The following is an 18,106-nucleotide window of genomic DNA, read 5'->3' on the forward strand; positions in this document are numbered from 1 at the left end:
CGAACTTCCTCTTCTCTAGAAATCCTCCTAATCTACAACCTTTCAAAGGGATAAAGACTGTCTTTTCCAAATAGGATTGCTAATTTCTGGGAAACCTTTAAAACCTTTGGGTAGGTTCGACTTGAAAAACTTGAATCAGAGACCACCAAGAAACACTGTGTTTAAAGAGCAGAAGTCAATTTATTTATTTATTTTTAAAGATTTTACTTATTCATTTTAGAGAAGGGAGAGAGAGAGAGAGAGAGAAGGGGAGAGGAGCAGGAAGCATCAACTCCCACATGTACCTTGACCAGGAAAGCCCAGAGTTTTGAACCAGCTACCTCAGCGTTGCAGGCCAACGCTTTACCCACTGCACCACCACAGGTCAGGCAAGAGCAGAAGTCAATTTAAAACAACAAAAAACAAAACAAACAAACAAACAAAAAAACACCCCGTTCTTTATCAATGACTAATATGCTTTGAACTTGGCACTTTATAAAGTATGTTATAACATTTTTTCCTTCATGTTCTCACAGAATAATTATCCCACTCTTAAGCTGAGGAAATGAAAGTGCAGTGATTAAGAGACCAGCTCAAGGTCAAAGATCCAACTGAGTTAAGGTAAGACTCAAACTAATCTCTTCTTTCTTCATGCACACTGATAGCCCACAGCCTCTGCGTCCTTTCATCAAAGAGCTCAGGACATCTCAGGGAAACAGCTGTTCTCAGCTATTCTTAGCTGAACAAACCATACACTTCTGTCTGTCTCTCCTTTATTGGAGCTAACGAGCAGAAGCCTTTCGTGGCATTTGTTATCTCTTCTAAGGCTATAATTAAATCATTGACTTAAAAAATATAATTAAAAGTACGACACGTCTATAATCATTTTTGCTCCTGGGGAAAATAGTATACCTTATGTACTAATTTATTTACTTATACTAAGGAAAACTTTCCAAAGAAACTCTTTATGTTATAATACAATCCAAATTAAGAGAAAATATAGACTAGGATGTGATAACTTAAGTCCCCAAAGAACCTTGATTTAGAGAAGATTCGCTCCAGGTTCCTGGGAGCTGAGAGCTGCCCAGCTGTACGTGACATGATTTCACACACTGTCCAGGACTTCATTTACAGGCAATGCCTGGAAGCATGGCTGGGGCACAAAGTGAGGGGCATCTATATTGTACTTTGTATTAGAAGCAAGATCTAAATTTACGGAAAGGCACACTCCGGTGAGTGACTACAGGTGAGCGTGGCTCTACGGCCAGCCCATAAATGTGAGGCCGAAAGGACTCTAAAGGTGGATTTGGTTCCTCTCCCAGCCCCCAGGTGCAGACTGGAACTAAGGTGCCTTAAAGTCATCTATCCTGCTGGTAACAGACATTTCCGAGCCCCCTACAGAGGCCTCATCTCTTGCAACATCAACACATTCTGTGTGTGGCCACAAATGCAGGTGATGCCTGGAGGTGATTAAGGAAACTCGTTCTCTCCTTTTGTGGAGTTACTGCTTTTCCATTGCGTGTACGCCTCCTTCTGCAGAACACAAGCAAGCCCTCAACAATAATGAATGGGATTGGACAATTTAGTCACGTGATCCGCAGTTGCTCTTCGGCAAATACTCCTGGGTGTGTTCCATCCCTGTAGAGGGTTTGTGTACCTCTCCTGGGTGCTGAGGCCTCGGAGAAAACTCTTCCCTCAGTTCTCAGCTTGTAGGCAGCACCGCCCCTAACAAATTCAACATTAGGCGTTGGGGGGCTTTGGCTTATAAATTCTGTCTGTAGACAAAATTGGCCACATGCTGAACCTGACAGGCTCAGGGGAGGTCTGTGTGGTGGCCTCGCAGACCCAGAGACCTAAAATGATCACACAGGATGACCTGAAATTAAAACTTCCTAACTAAGGCCCTGGCCGGTTGGCTCAATGGTAGAGCATCAGCCTGGCGTGCAGAAGTCCTGGGTTCGATTCCCGGCCAGGACACATAGAAGTGCCCATCTGCTTCTCCACCCCTCCCCCTCTCCTTCCTCTCTGTCTCTCTCTTCCCCTCCCACAGCCAAGGCTCCACTGGAGCAAAGATGGCCCGGGCGCTGGGGATGGCTCCTTGGCCTCTGCCTCAGGCGTTAGAGTGGCTCTGGTTGCGGCAGAGCGATGCCCCGGAGGGGCAGAGCATCGCCCCCTGGTGGGCAGAGCGTCGCCCCCTGGTGGGCGTGCCGGGTGGATCCCGGTCGGGCGCATGCGGGAGTCTGTCTGACTGTCTCTCCCCGTTTCCAGCTTCAGAAAAATAAATAATAATAATAATAATAATAATAATAATAATAGATTTATAGCCCAATGCTGGAGTTCAGCCTGAAGGAAGGGATTCTGGAAGGGACAAAGCACGTAGAGGTTAGTGCTGTGTGGGTGGAGAGGGTGCGAACAGAAGAAGAAGAGAGGAAAGGAGGGGGGTACCGGGATGCACAGGGCAGAATCTCCGCTTCTGAATGCAGAGGGAGGAGAGAAGGAGGGAAGCAGAGAAAGAATGTGTGGTCTTAACAGCCATCATCTTCCGCAAACCAGTCTTCTCTCCCCTCTAGGAGGAAGGAAGATCCACCAAACCCTTTTGGATTTTAAACATTTGCTTATATTTGAGAAAATGAGGTAGCTCTGGAAACATGATGTGGGCGGCTGTGGACTGGCCCAGAGACCAGGGCTTCTGTGTCCTGACCTTGTTACAAGCCCCAAAATGCCCCGATCAAAGGACAAGAAGAACAGAAAGGCTATCCAGGGCTTACACGAAAGCCCAGAGAGGACTGTGGTGGAACACAGGACTTCCTGACATTTTGCAGATGGTGACATGCATAAAAAATACTGCGTTGATAGCCCAAAAGACCAGACAGGGGATGTCTTGTGCCATAGCCCCTGGTTGCCCCCACTTGGCTGCCCCGGGTGACCAGTATCTCCCATTCCTGTGACCTATCATGGCATGATACTGTGGGGAGTCCACTGGAAAGACACCCTCCAGGGCAAGGAGATTTGGGTTCAAGGCCACATCCAGCCTGTCATTTTCCCTAAGGAAGAGTGCAGTCAAGGTGCAGAGCGCTGTAGGGACACAAAAGAAAGAGAATATTTTTAAATGAACAGTTTGGGAGGTAGCATTTAAACTGAACTTAAAAGAAAGAATATACGTTTTTTTCACTAAGCAACCAAATGCTCAAGAGAAGAGAGCGTTATCTATCCTGATCATCTCTGTGCCAATTTCTGGGCTGGCCTGGCACATCAGAGATGCCTGGTGCCACGATTTAACTCAGTGAACACACGAGGTGCAAGCTCTCTCCCTCAATTGAATGGTGACCCTGTGATGTGCCTAGAGCAGAGTCAGCTTCGTGGGGGATCACCCTCTGCCATGGCACAGGGCCCCACGCTCAGAAGGACCCTGCGCTGGGTTTCTTCTGCTGCCATCACTTGGAAATGCTTAATAGTTTGTGAGCAAGGGGACCATGTTTTCATTTTGCACTGAGCCCCCTAAATTCTGTATGCGGCCCTGGCTGTAGCTTTCTGCTGTGCTAACAGACACTATCTGGTCTATGTGGAGGAGGGAAAGAGGGTGTTTCGGGGTTTTTAAACAGTGGTCATCTTCCACATAGAGGAGGCGTCCTATGAGGTGCCTGCATGACGGAATGGAGCTTGAAAGAAGTCACTCAGATTCACCTCCCTCGTTGTTTTGTAGGCACAGATATTCTTTCCAGACCCTTCATCAATTGCAAGCTCCTTTAGAGAAGGGTTTCAGCTTCCCTCACTCTACAACCCACACTATTAAGTGTCATATAACAAATACTGTGATCAAACAATAATACCAGGAACTTACAACTGCATACCTTCTTGCATATTAAACATACTTTCGCCCTGGCCAGTTGGCTCAGCGGTAGAGCGTCGGCCTAGCGTGCGGAGGACCCGGGTTCGATTCCTGGCCAGGGCACACAGAAGCGCCCATTTGCTTCTCCACCCCTCCGCCGCGCTTTCCTCTCTGTCTCTCTCTTCCCCTCCCGCAGCCGAGGCTCCATTGGAGCAAAGATGGCCCGGGCACTGGGGATGGCTCTGTGGCCTCTGCCTCAGGCGCTAGAGTGGCTCTGGTTGCAACATGGCGACGCCCAGGATGGGCAGAGCCTCGCCCCCTGGTGGGCAGAGCGTCGCCCCATGGTGGGCGTGCCGGGTGGATCCCGGTCGGGCGCATGCGGGAGTCTGTCTGACTGTCTCTCCCTGTTTCCAGCTTCAGAAAAATGAAAGAAAAAAGAAAAAAAAAAAAAAAACATACTTTCATGGCCCTGGCCGGTTGGCTCGGTGATAGAGCATTGGCCTTATATGTGGAAATCCCAGATTGGATTCCCGGTCAGTGCATACAGAAGAAGAAACCATCTGCTCCTCCATCCCTTCCCCTTTTCTCTCTCTTCTTCTCTCTCTCTCTCTCTCTCTCTCTCTCTCTCTTTCTCTCTCTCTCTCACTCTCTTCTCCTCCCATAGCCGTGACTCAATTGGTTCAAGCAAGTTGGCTCCAGGCACTGAGGATGGCTCTATGGCTTTGCCTCAGATGCTAAAATAGCTCAATTGCCAAGCAATGAAGCAGTGGCTCCCCATGGGCAGAGCATTGCCTAGTAGGGGGGCTTGCAGGGTGGATCCCAGACGTAAGGCATGCAGGAGTTGGTCTCTCTGACTCCCCGCCTCTCACATAATAAAAAAAAAACAAAACAAAAATGCTTCCATGTAAATTATTTCATTTGATGATTACAATACCCCATGAGTCTGTCAGGGCAGGAGCAAAGGAAATACAGACACAATATTTCTGACAGCAGATGTGTGGCTTTACCATACATCAAGTAATTCTATGACACCAGCTGCGTGTCCTACAATTCAATTCAATTCTGATTACCTGGAGTTGCTGTCAGATCCTACAAGCTAAGGGCTCAGTCCTACAAGACTGCCCTTGTGTAAGACCCCAATCTCAAGTTCCAAGTTATCCTCTGACCAACTGGCTCTAAATTGGTGCTCCCATGACACCTTGCTTGCGTTTGATATTTCTTTGGACTGGCTCACCACACCCTTTGTTATAAAGGACATAACAAAGGGTGTGAATGAACAAGCAGAGGAAGAGGTTCCTAGGGCAAGGTCCAGAGGGGTCTTAAGTGGAGGAGCGTCTGTCCTCATGAAGTTGGGGTGCACACTCTCCTGGCATGTAAATGGGTTCACCAACCCAGGAGCTCTTTGTACCCAGTACTTCTGGGATCTTTGTGGAGACTTTATCACAGAGGTATGAATGAAAGTTCACACAATTTTAAGACCCTCTTTCTTTCCTGGAGGAGGAGTTAAGGATACAGCTGAAAGTCCCAAGTTCTTAAACATGGGTTGGTCTTTTTGGCGACCAGCACCTGTTCTGAAGCTATTGAGGCACTCACATGAGTCCCTCCAATAGAACAAATGACATTCCTAATCACCCAGGAAATTCCAAGGGATTTAGATTCTTTGTATCAAGAACCAGGTCAAAGACCAAATATAAAGAACAGAAGATGCTCCTAGGCTCTTATACTTAGGAAATTACAATTGTTTCAGGAGTTCTATACCAGAAAGCAGGGTTGTATATGTATTTCCTTTTTATTTCACAACAGATATTTATTCCTTTTATCCATCTTAGAAAACCTAAAGTCAGAGATCTTCAGTAACCAGTTCTATCTACACTGATGACCCCCAAATCAACTTTCCAATTCTGAACTCTCTATTGAACCCTGAACCTATACTTTACCTCTTTCCAGAATCTCCACTTGGATTTCTTAATGGCATGCTCCACTCAACACCTACCAAACCCAACGCATCATTCCTCACTCCCTCCTCGCCCCACCTTGTTCAAGCCTGTTCCTCTTCTGATCCCTTTGTTCCCCAACACCGCCACCTTCCTACAGAATGCCCAAGCAGAATATCTGAGAGTCATCCTCTGCCCCACCCTTGCTCCAGCTTCCCAGCTCCAATGGTACACCAAACCCTGCCGGTCCTTTTCTATTGTGTTTAGAGACACCCAAGCCCAGCACAGGACCTGGGGCACACCATTTTGGTGACTTAAAGTCCTATTGGGTATCTTGGTGGCCAAGCCACTTCTCAGGTCACTGTTCTGGCTGCTTTCCCGACTCCAGAAGAATGAATGTTTCTGGGTCCCATCCTGGAGGGTGGAGGCTGGGTGGGAAGCCTGGGAAAGGAAACCCTTCTCCTCCCACACAGGTGGCTGCTGGAGGAGAAGAAATAATCTCTTACACAAACATCCCTGCCTTGTACTGTCAGGCCTCTGCACTCTGTTTTCCAACTCTGCTTTTGTTGTTTTTGATTTTTGGCATTTCTCTTCATACCGGTATCACCACCCTTAAAGCTCTGCCGAAGTCTGGCCGCCCTCCACTCCCCAAATGCCTCCACGCCCAGGAATTTTCAGACCAGGCATATTGAAGGTGAAATTCCAAGTGAGTGCCACAGAGAGACCAAACTTTTAGAAAATGCCATGAGAGAACATTCCAGAGAATAACTTGAACAGTCTTCCTGGATTGTACCAGGAAAGAGACTAGACACTCCAGGGATGATCTAAAAACATAAACCACAAAGAGCCTTCTCCTGGGCCAGACATGAACAGATTATGTTAAATCTAAAGAAAGAACAGAAATAGAAGTTGGAGGGAATGGGGAAGGCACACAAAGAGGGAGAGTGATGCAAAGGGTGTCTCTCCAGGGACGTCTAATGGAAAAGGAGAAGTAAATGGAGACAGGTGGTCTTTGCAGGACAAATAAAGGACACATGACATAGCGCTATGAAAAGTTTAAAACACCTTCATTTCTCCACTTCATTCTTCATATTTTCCACTGTTTCTTTTGTAGTTTATTTGTATTTCTCTCTATTTTAAATCTCTCTCTCTCTCTCTCTCTCTCTCTCTCTCTCACACACACACACACACACACACACAGACACGAGTCACTTATTGTTCCTGTTGAAACAACTTAGCTTAAAATCAACCAAAGTAACTTGACTCCACCAGGAGGTTGACATGGGTGAGAACACTATTTCTAGCCCCCTGCCTGAAAGGGCTTGCCTTGTGTAACCACGCTCCTAGGTGGTGGAAGATTCCTTTATTAAAAGACAAATGTCTACAAAACATCTTCACAGTAGAAGTAAGATCGTCCCAAGACTCTGACACTGACAATAGGATGTGGAATTATAGAGAAGTACAGGACCCTTTTAGGAAGCCAAGGAGAAGGCTTGGAGCCTTTGAGTGTCACCAAATACAGAAAGTAACATGCACATGGAGGGGCCTTGGTGAGGGGGGTGGGGGAGGGAAGCAAGACAGACTCTCGTGCCCCATCTCAACACTCCGCCAGAATGTCCAAAATGGAGCAGTCGGCATGCAACTCAGAGCTCGAACAGAGAACAGAAGTACAGAGAATTTGCTTTCTTAAAACACTAAAATACACTCATTTAGCTCCTGTAACTTCTCTCCAAAGACTCCAGGAAAATGCATAAAAACTGTCATTTTCTTGTATTGATGTTCACAGTAAAACCCAAGAGAGGCAACAACTAAAAAGTTTTAACCACAGTTTAAGTTGGGGGTGAAGGAGGAGGGTGTTCTGTGGTGTGACCGGAAAAGAGATCATAAAGGAAGACTACACATCACCGACCCTGACCCCCAAGGCCTGGCACATGGTGAGCGCTCAGTTCCTGTTCGTTCTCATCTCTTCCCACCAACTTAAACACCTGCCCACTCTGACATAGAGGATTCACTCTTCTTCCCAGCTTTGCAGGCAGAATGGAGAGGTCATCCATGGGCCATTTGGAGAAGGCTCAACTGAGATATTTCTCGTGTGCATGAAGGAGACCCACACCTTTTGATATTCCAGAGTTGCAATGACCGACACAGAAGCTGATAGAAAAAGGGCGAGGTGGAAAGATAATCTGTGCCTTGTAGTTTGAATTTTGAGTATGGTCAAAAGCGTCGGTTATCTGCCTGAACCAGGATGGAATAGCATCCAGGGAGTGAAACCACAGTGGATCAAAGAGTGAAAGGAAGAGATGGGAACTGAGGCAGGAACAAGCTAGCCATGTCTTGATTCTTCTGGCTTACAGATATCCTAGTGGGGAGGGAATACTGGCATATTTATATATGGAGAGAGTAAATACATATTTGTGTTACATGTGTGTGCTAATGCCGGCACAAACTGGATGGAAATCCATTTTACAGAGTGGTTTCTGTTTGGCTAGCTAATCCTTTTGTTGTCTCTGCAAAATGCCTTGAGGAATTGTTAAGGAGTGGTACCTGAGACCCGCTTGAGGACTGAAGTTAAGATGAGGGTCCTCAGAGAAGATGAGAGAAGTAAGGAACCTATGGTACAGAATTTCCCTTAATCAGGACTCTTCCTGTCTGGGGGTGACAGCCATCAGGGGTGTGACAAAGCATTATGAAAGCAAAGGCTGCAGGAAGGAACACCTGTGCGGAATCACCTGGCAGCAAGAAATGATGATACCCTGTATTTACAGACCGCCTTTCTTCCAATGAGCTTACAGCCCTTTGAACAACTTTATCTCACTAATGCTCTCTGTTGCCAGGGGCACTAGCAAAGGGGGAGGGGGCTGAGACCCATTTTTCTTAAGATTTTGAGCTGAACAGCCTTGTACGTACAGCCTCCTTTCTGTTTCTGAGATATTTGGGTTACCGGTGTCTAACCAAATTACCCAGGAAGCTGTCAAGACAGAGGGGTAAATGAATTGTAAGACAACGCATGCGCAGTAGAGCAGGAGGACAATTCGCCGCGCCCGCGTTCCCTCATCCCGGGCCCCTTCCTCAGTGCCCTGCCACGGCAGTCCCAGAGCGCCACCTCGTCCACTGAAAGCCATCACTTCGGCCCAGTTTCAGGAGCCAACCCAGTAGTGTTCTGTGACTGGGTCTTCGTCAGAATGTTGAACTCCCAGGTCAAAAGAAATTAATCAAGTCTTTCCCTTATAGCTTTATATTCCGTCTACTTGTTCCCCCCACATCACTCAGTCACCTGCCAGGTGACCCGAAGGACCATGTCTGCACATATTCTTGTAATTCCTACCAATGAATACCAACCAGACGCTGCAGCTACCTCATGCAGAAGCTCTTACTTCTAGGATTAGACATTCTCCATCTCAACAGGACTGGGCTAAGACGTGACCCAGGGCAATGTGGTAGGAACAGGAATGACAGGGGCTTATCTTAGGAAGGACAAGTGTGTCACCTTCTGACATGGAGACAGGGCTGGTTTGAGGAACTTTATTTTGGAATGTGATCCCAGAGAGCAGGGGCGAAGGACAGTGCGAGTGAAACAGGGAAAGAAGGAAGGGAACACAAGGGTATAATGTTAAGTTGGCTGCCATTGTGGATGACTGGTGCTCAAACTCTGAGACCTTCTGAAGACCTTTACAAAATATACCTCAGAACTATTCACCCTGGGGATAAGAGTGGAAAGCATCAATGTATTGGTTTATATTACCCTCTGGTCAAGGTTGGCCTGTGCACAATATATCTCTCACACTTGCTGGTTTTACTGGTGTGAGTGAAGAGCAAATTCCTGCAGGGTTCACCCCACAGAACGAGGCCAGAGGATGGAGGCACACAGCAGTGCCAGGGGCAAGGCACCGGCTGCTTGCATGTGGCAGGAGCTGGTCCAGCTAGAGTGGGCATTGCCCACGGAAGCAGTGACTAGAGTCAGAGATGAGGTCGAAGGGTTCTGAGGTGGCGCACCCAGTTCGGTCATCATTGCTTTTCTCTTGCCTCAGCCAATGGTTCAGTCTCGCTCTCACCTTCCTCCTCCTCTCTGTCGAGCTTGAGGCCCGCTCATGTTGGAAAGACTTCACCTGGCTTCTGGGTCACTACTCTTCCCTAATGTTCCTTCTACATGTTCAGTCTTCCTCTTTATCCTCCTTTGCTGGTTCTTCCTCTTCCTGACCTTTACATGTTATAGTGTCCAAGGCCTTAATGTTCAGGGTTTGTTGTTGTTGTTTTAATTAATACTTATTTCCCAGTGTTAAAAGGATTAAATTCAATTTATAAACTCAAGAATCTCAAGTTTATATCTTTATCCCAGACTGCTCCAAACTCCAGATACAAATATCTGTCTATGCAATGCCTCAAACTTAACATGTACATACCAGAACTGTTAAGTTCCCACAGTAAAAATCTACGTCTTCTCCAATCTCCTACCTGATAACCTCTCTCTGGACCACAGCTCATCAAGTTGCACAGATGAAAACCTCAGGCTAGCCCTTGAAGGCTCTCTCATATCTTTTCAAACTGTATATTGAAACTGACCTCTGTGAATCATACCCACCATCATCCAAGTTCAAACAACCATCATCTCTTAAGGAACACATCAAAAGCCATTTGACTCTGGTCTCACGACTACCAGCCCTCCATATAGCAGCCGTGTGGCCTGTGCAGATGTGAATCAGTTCGTATCATTATCTTACTCAAATTCCCCAGGGGCTTCCACCATATCTGGAATAAAGCATCGACCCCTATCCATGGCCACCAAAGTTATTCATGACCTTCACTGGCCTATTACTCTTCAGCTCCTTCTGTCACCAAGGCTCATGCCACCGACAATGGTTTCCACACTCTTTCTGTCTCACTACGTTGCTCTTCCTTCAGCTGGAATCCTTTTTTCTTCTACCTCACCTTTATTATTTGTGACCCACTGCTTTCTCTTTCTTTATAACATTTAACACTATATAGCTAGCTAGCTAACTAAATAGATAGATGATAGATAGATAATAGATAGATAGATACATTGATATTTAGAGATATGTCGATATAAATATATGCATATTTATCATAGGATTCATGAGGGGAACACAACCTCTTTTTACCATTGTATCCAGAGAGCATAAAACAGTAATGGCCACTTAGTAAGCACTCAGTTAGTTACAAAGACACCAGAGAATCTATAAGTGAAAATATAAGATGAGAATAGAAATAATTTGATCACAATGAGGAAGAGCAAAAAATTTAAACAATATGAAATATAAATAGTATTAAAGCCAACAAAAAGCTGAAACAAAACTGGAAGAATTTAAAATTTTAAAGTAGACTGTAGAGTGTCTCCTTTATTTCTGGCTCCTTTGCTGTTCATCTGAAGCTGATGGATGCAGAATAGTATTGAATGTGAACTGTGGTTGAAATATAAAAAAAAATAAGAATAAATTGGAAGAGTCTATAAAGAGACATGCAAAGAAAAGTGTTCTTCATTTAAATGTGGATATTTAAGAATCGATAGGCTCTTAGGATTGGGATGGAATCATAAACATTCTACATTTCAAATCATTGCCTTCGATTAATTTAGAGGCGGTTAGTCACTTTGCTCATTGACCAGTATGCTGCACTGTGACACTCAATAGTTTAAAAGTGCTTCCACGTGCATTATTTGATTTGACCCTCCAAATGATAAGAGTTTGTTGAGCAAGAATTCCATCTCCATTTTATGTTTATGGGGACAGAGGTATCCACAGGTTGAAAGCCTGTTTACAAGATGTGGAGCAGCTATTGAGGGGCAAAAAAGAGATTTTTCAACAAGATTTTTTTTTACTCCAAAGTCTAGACACATTCACTCTGCTTTCTGCTTGCAAACACCTATAATGATTTTTTAGGTGAACATACTCTGAAATGTAGTACTAGAGAAAAATAATTCTAAGTCTGAAAAACGTCTTGTACAGAATTTTTAGATTATCATTTCTGTCATTATCTATATTTGCCACAAGAGGGCTAACTATAGGACTTTGTGCTTAATTTTGTCCTTGTCAAAAGGAAGCCCTTTTTATAGCTCAAGATAAATTTTAATGTTCTCATTTTGATTTAGAAATGCACCCAGTCTGATGTTTTATATCCCTGGATAAGTCAGTAATTATTTTATCCAAGCTTATTTTTCAGTCGTTCCATTAAACTGCTTTGCCATGATTTGGTTCTTTTCGTTTTTATCTTCTGGTTCCATATTTCAAGCTGAGCAGCTACAAATATATATATATATATATATATATATATATATATATATATATCCCAATATTGAAAAATAATTTTTTTTCTTAATTAGATGTAAATATATAGAAGTAATTTGTTTTCTATCTTTTAGCATTTCTTTGTACAAAGAGAGAAGCAGAAGCATCTTGGATTATTTTCTCAGGAAAAGGTAGAACTAGACAGCAAATGAAAGCATTTGTCACACGTTTTGAGTATAAGCCACACTATCACTTTACTATTTTACTTGGATTTATAATTTAAAAAAAAAAAATTTTTGTTTACCTTAAAGAGAAGACTTGAAGAAAGCAATTTTGAAGATAGTAAATTGCTCCACAGAAATTGGTTTTGCATATTTTCATTCAGATAGAAAATATTTGGGTTTTTTTAATCACATTCCCCTAGTTGACCTGTAAGTACGTACAGTTTCACGTTTTTCTTGGGAAATCATTCCAAAACCTCCAGTGAATGTCTGGAACTACAATAATACTGAACCCAATAGCTACTATGTTTTTTCCTACACTTACATACTGATGATAAGTTTAATATATAAATTAAGCAACTTCATGGGTAGAAGATTTGTTCTTACCATAGCTCTTAGCAACCTCAGCATACAATTTTTTCTCTTTCCTTATTAAGTTGAGAACTTTTCACCTTTTCATGAAGAAAGCACTTTCTCTTTGGCGTATCCGAATTGCCAGCATCACTACTCCTGCACTTTGGGGCTATTATTAAGTAAAACAAAGGTTACTTGAACGCAAGCACCGCTGCACCATGACAACCGATGTGGAAACTGAGAGGGCAGCAAAGTCACTAACAGGTGGGAGGACGTCTAAACCGTAAATACGCTAGGAAAAAGGGATGGTTCACGTCCAGGCGGGACTGGGCACGATGGCGGGAGATTTCATCACACTGGATGCCTAATTAGACACTTGTCATATAAGATTTCAATTTATAACTCTGGTGATAGCTAATATGCAGATGCCTTTCAGTAAAGAGTTTTAAATTTATTATATCATTTTATCCTGACCAGAAACCTGTCATTTCACAGATTAAGGAGTCTCAGGAGCCGAGTTAACTGGGTTGTTCAAGGAGCCACTTGGTAAGTGGCAGACTGGAACTTGAAGTCTTCTAACTCATGTTCTTCCTTTAAAACCAGCCTCCAGGTATTAATCCATACATGGGCTACAGGGGTCCATAAATATGTCAGCCTCACCAACTAAATGGCAATTTCCATGTTTTAAGTGCCTTGACTTCCTCCATTTTTACCCCAGGACTTAGGAAGCACTTCGAGTGATTGTTTACCGATTAGATGATCTTTGCCCCCTAACCTCAGAGCATACAACAGTAATAGTGATAACTAGCATTTACTACTCTCTGCTGTGCACCAGGCGCTATGATCGGCACCATACGGGGACAGCCAGTGAGGAAACAGTGTCAGAGAAATGAGAGGATGAGAAAATTGTCCTGTCACCTGAACCCTACTGTATCTACATTTATATTGCCATTTGAACTCGGATGGTAATAAACTTTAATACATGTTAGCTACTGTTCATAACTAATGAGTGGCTTCTTGTCAGATGCTTTTACATGTAGTTTTTCCTCATGTAATCCTGAAAAAAAAAACCTATGAGAAATTATTCTTTTATCTCCATTTTAGGAGGAGGAAAATTAATTTAGAGAGATTATCAGTGGATGGTTGCAGCTGATCTAGTAGGCTAAGTCCTAACTTTTCATAGCCTTTCACCATAGGAAGCAGACAGACATTGCTAAGACTTATGTTTTTATCTATGACTGTCTATCTACATACATATATATGTATGTGTGTGTGTGTGTGTGTGTGTATATATATATATATATATATATATATATATATATATATATATATATACACCTTGTTTGTATCCAAATTTTCAAAACAGATCTAATTTCTGGAATATGCAATTTTTGAGCCCTGATGTCACTAGCACTGTAGAAGTTCCCAAGCAGAGGGGGTTGTCAGAGAGACAAACATACAATTATTCATTCTTCTTGGTTGACCGCTGGGGACCTGTCGGAGTAGCACCCCATCAGAGGAACTGATGATGGTCAGAGTCAGGAGACCTCCCCCGCAGGGGGTGGGGGCGGCTCAGCGGGGGGGGGGGGGGGGGGGGGGGGGGGGCAGCTGCTGTGCAGAATAAAGTTCACTTCCCTGAACCACTTTGCCCAGCTTGGCCGCGCAAGTGACGTGGAAGAAGCAGGCACCTTCATCAGACAAACAGTATTGCTCTTCCCAGTGGGGTGAGAGATAGTTGGCGCGTTCTCAGGAAGCTGACATCCAAACAATAAGTAATCTGGTTTTCAACAAGGTAATTACCGAGCGAACCGGCACGGACTGGGGACCCGCGGCTGCGCGTCAGGACACATTGAACAAGCGGCACACCTGAGTAAGCTCACCGTCACTAAGAACCTCTTACCTTTCATCGCAAGACTGTGTCAGGATTACTACTTTATTTGTGTGCAGGCTGAAATCACCTGCTCTAACGCCACATTGTAGACACTCGCTCACTCTCTTCCTTTTTTTTTTTTTTTTTTTTTTTTTTTTTAAGGTACTGCAGATTTAGAAAGTATTTTTCCCTGAGTTTAGTTCTGGAACATAGAAGAGTTTGATCCACATACACAGCCGGGATCCCAACCAGAGACCACACCTGCCCAAGGACACCAAAGGCTGGCCACCTTGGGCCCCATCACCAATGCCTCCTTTGCAGAAATTGCCTGAGATTCCGTACTAGTCACTCCATCACTGAGCAAGCTCCCTTTCAGCTTTTTGACATAGAAATAACACAGAAACACCTAAAAATATATAGTTATTTATGAGACTGGCAAAGAATGCCTGTGTTTTTTCATCAACGATCACAAACCCCTCGACAGTGGCAAAGTCATCAATTTAAAACTGGTGACTAATTTCTAAAGCACTCTTACCAATATGGGGAAAGTTATTAGATATATATGTGTGTTCACAAAAACAAACTTTAGTGTTCGTTCTTTTACAGTGAGGCATTTAAGTCTAAATGCAAGATATTGATTTTTCTCTCTCAGACAACCATTATCAATTCCCTTCTTACCCCTACGCCACGCCACAGTTTCATTCCATTTGTTAAGTGACAGTACACTAGACCGTGATTTAGGCTCTGCAGATAAAATGTCAGAGAAATAGACAAAAAAAAAATCCTCCCTCTAAGAGCTTACATTCAAGTGGAAGAAAGTGTACAACAAATACATAAATATAATATGTAGTATGTCAGATAACGATAAGTTCTATGAAAATAAAACGGGAGTGAAAATAAAGGCAAGAAAAGAATTGCAATTTTCAAAGGGGTTGTCTCAGATCTTTCCTAAGAAGGTGACATTTGGACCAAGTCCTCAGAAGTGAGGGAGTGAGCCATGTGGCTATCTGGGAGAAGACAGTCCAGAAGGGGGCAGAAAGAACAGAGTACGAAAAGGCCGTAAGGCACAAGAGTGCCTGCTACATTCCAGGAGTAGCAAGGTGTCCAGTGTGGCTGCTCAGCATGCGGAAAAGGTGGGCAATAGGAGTCCAGATCTCAGTGGGCCTTTTTGGTCAAGTCCATAAGTTTTAAGCACTGGGCTTGGAGCACTAGAGCTTAGAGCATCTGTCTTCAGCACTATGGCATGATCTGACTCGCATTAAAAAAGATTATGCAAACTTCTGTGAGACTGGAACACAAAAGCCTGTGTTACTCATCACAGGACATCAAGTAGCAGCCATTGCAATAATCCCCATGCACAAGACAACTGCGTCTTGGTTTGAAATCAGACTGATGAGTGTTGTTAGAGTCTAGATATGTTTTGGAAGCAGAGCCAGAAGAATTTCAAAGAAATGAATGTGGGATGTGAGAGAAAGCAAAGATGACTCCAAGGCTTTTGGCTTAAGGAACTGGAAGGACGGAATTGTCCTTGACTGACCCTAAATACAGTGTGAGAAGCAGGTTTGCTAGGCAGGAGTGTGGGGTGGGGGACCCTGTGAAAATCAGGAGTGCAGGCTGGGACAGGATGAGTGTGAGTTAGACATCCAGGGGGCGTGGCGAGTAAGCGGCAGCTTGTATGAATCTGAAGTTCAGGGGACAGGTCTGCTTTAGAAATAGAACTCTGGGAATTGTCAGCACAGAGATGGCATTTTGAACCCTGAGACTGGATGAGCCTCCAAAATTCAGTGGTCTAAGCCAAAAATTCAATGGTCTAAGTGAGATGAGGAAGCAGAGAGGGAGACCGACGAAGAGTGGCCAGTAACACCGCAAAACTTGGAGGGTTGATGGAAGTGTGCCCCGGAGGAGGGAGTGAGCAGCTGTCAGTCTGTGCCATGGCCTCCTGAGATAAGGACTAGAAAGTGACCCCTGGAGTCGCACTGTTGAGGTCATAGATGACGCTGATATGTCTTTTCTACTAAAAAGAAACAAAGGAGAAGAAAAGAGTATAGACAGGTTTTTAGGTTGCTGTTCGTTTGTTTTTGAGAAATCTTGCTTTAAATGGGGATCAAGGCAGAGTATTGTAGCTCAAGAGGGATGTAAAAGTCAACTTCACTGAGGTGTGATTTCCACATAATAAGTTCAAGAGCGTAGTTCAATGAAGTTTTGACAAATGTATAAAACTGCGTGAGCACCACTGTAATCAAATGTAGAAAACTTCACCATTCAAAACTTTTGTGTCGGCCTGACCTGTGGTGGCGCAGTGGATAAAGCGTCAACCTGGAAATGCTGAGGTCGCCGGTTCAAAACCCTGGGCTTGCCTGGTCAAGGCACATATGGGAGTTGATGCTTCCTGCTCCTCCCCCCTTCTCTCTCTCTCTCTCTCTCACTCTCTCTCCCTTCTCTATAATGAATAAATTTTAAAAATCTTAAAAAAAAACAACAAAAAAACTCTTTTGTGTCTTTTTCCATCAGTCAACCTCTCATTCCCAGACCCAGACAATCACCATAAACGGAACCTGTTCTTTTAGAGTTTCACATAAATGAAACCATGCAGTATATAATCGCTCGTGTCCAGCTCAGTTTGCTCGGCACAATGTTTCTGAGAATCATCTGCGTCAATATATGAATCAGCACTTCTTTTCCATCGCTAAGTAACATGCCATTGTCTGGACATACCACAGTTTGTTATTTGTTCACCTGTTGATGAACAGTTAAGTTGTTTCCAGTTTGAGATTTTATAAATAGTGCTGCTATAAACATTCACATCTACATCTTCTGTGGATATTTGTTTTCATTCAACAGAGAAGGATAAAAAGAAAATGGGGAGTTACAGTTTCTGTTATGGGGGAGATAGGATTTGGAGTTTATCATAAAGCCTTAGTACTGGAATGATAGAGGTTTTGGAAAATAAATAGACATCATTCACCTATAGATATGTATTCAGTACGGCACTCTAGCAGCTCAGGAAGATAGTGCCCTTGCCTTCGAGTAGCACATAATCTAGTGAATTAAATAAACACATAAATAAATTGAATGAGGATGTGCTCCTTAGCAGAATGGCCAGTGAGCGCAAGAGACTTACATCCAGAGAAATACAACTGGCTACAACTATAACCTGGCTCAAAAAATGTTTGTAGATGATGATGTCATGAGTTATGTTCTAGACCTACGTTAAAAGGAAGTCAGACATGCTCATGATGCACTCTGAACCCTGAAGCCATCACTGTCTTCCTTACCAGCCTCACCCGCCACGCTCTCCTGCAAAGCCCCCGGGGTGCAGCAGTAGCAACAGGCAGCCTTCCCAGGGCTCTGGTGGCCAATCGCTAGAGAGTGATGGGGAAAGTTTAGCCTGTGCAGTTTCTAGTGCTGCCTCGCTCACCTTTTGCACAGTCTGTGATAACTTTCCTAACTTCCTATGCCATCACCTCTCATTTGTGAAAAATGTAAATAACAACATCTGAGCGGGATTAACAGAGTGTTGTGGTATGTGCTGTATTTCCTGATTGCAAAGTGAAGCATGCAAAATAATAGCATGAGAACATGAGTTTCTCTGTGTTCCCCAAACTTTGACTATCAAAGACATATATTAAGCCTTACCTTCTCCAGCTTGCTGAAAACAGACGGGCCAGAGTCCGCCGACC

This window comes from Saccopteryx leptura, chromosome 7, assembly GCF_036850995.1.
Source record: "Saccopteryx leptura isolate mSacLep1 chromosome 7, mSacLep1_pri_phased_curated, whole genome shotgun sequence".
NCBI classification, from domain to species: Eukaryota; Metazoa; Chordata; class Mammalia; order Chiroptera; family Emballonuridae; genus Saccopteryx; species Saccopteryx leptura.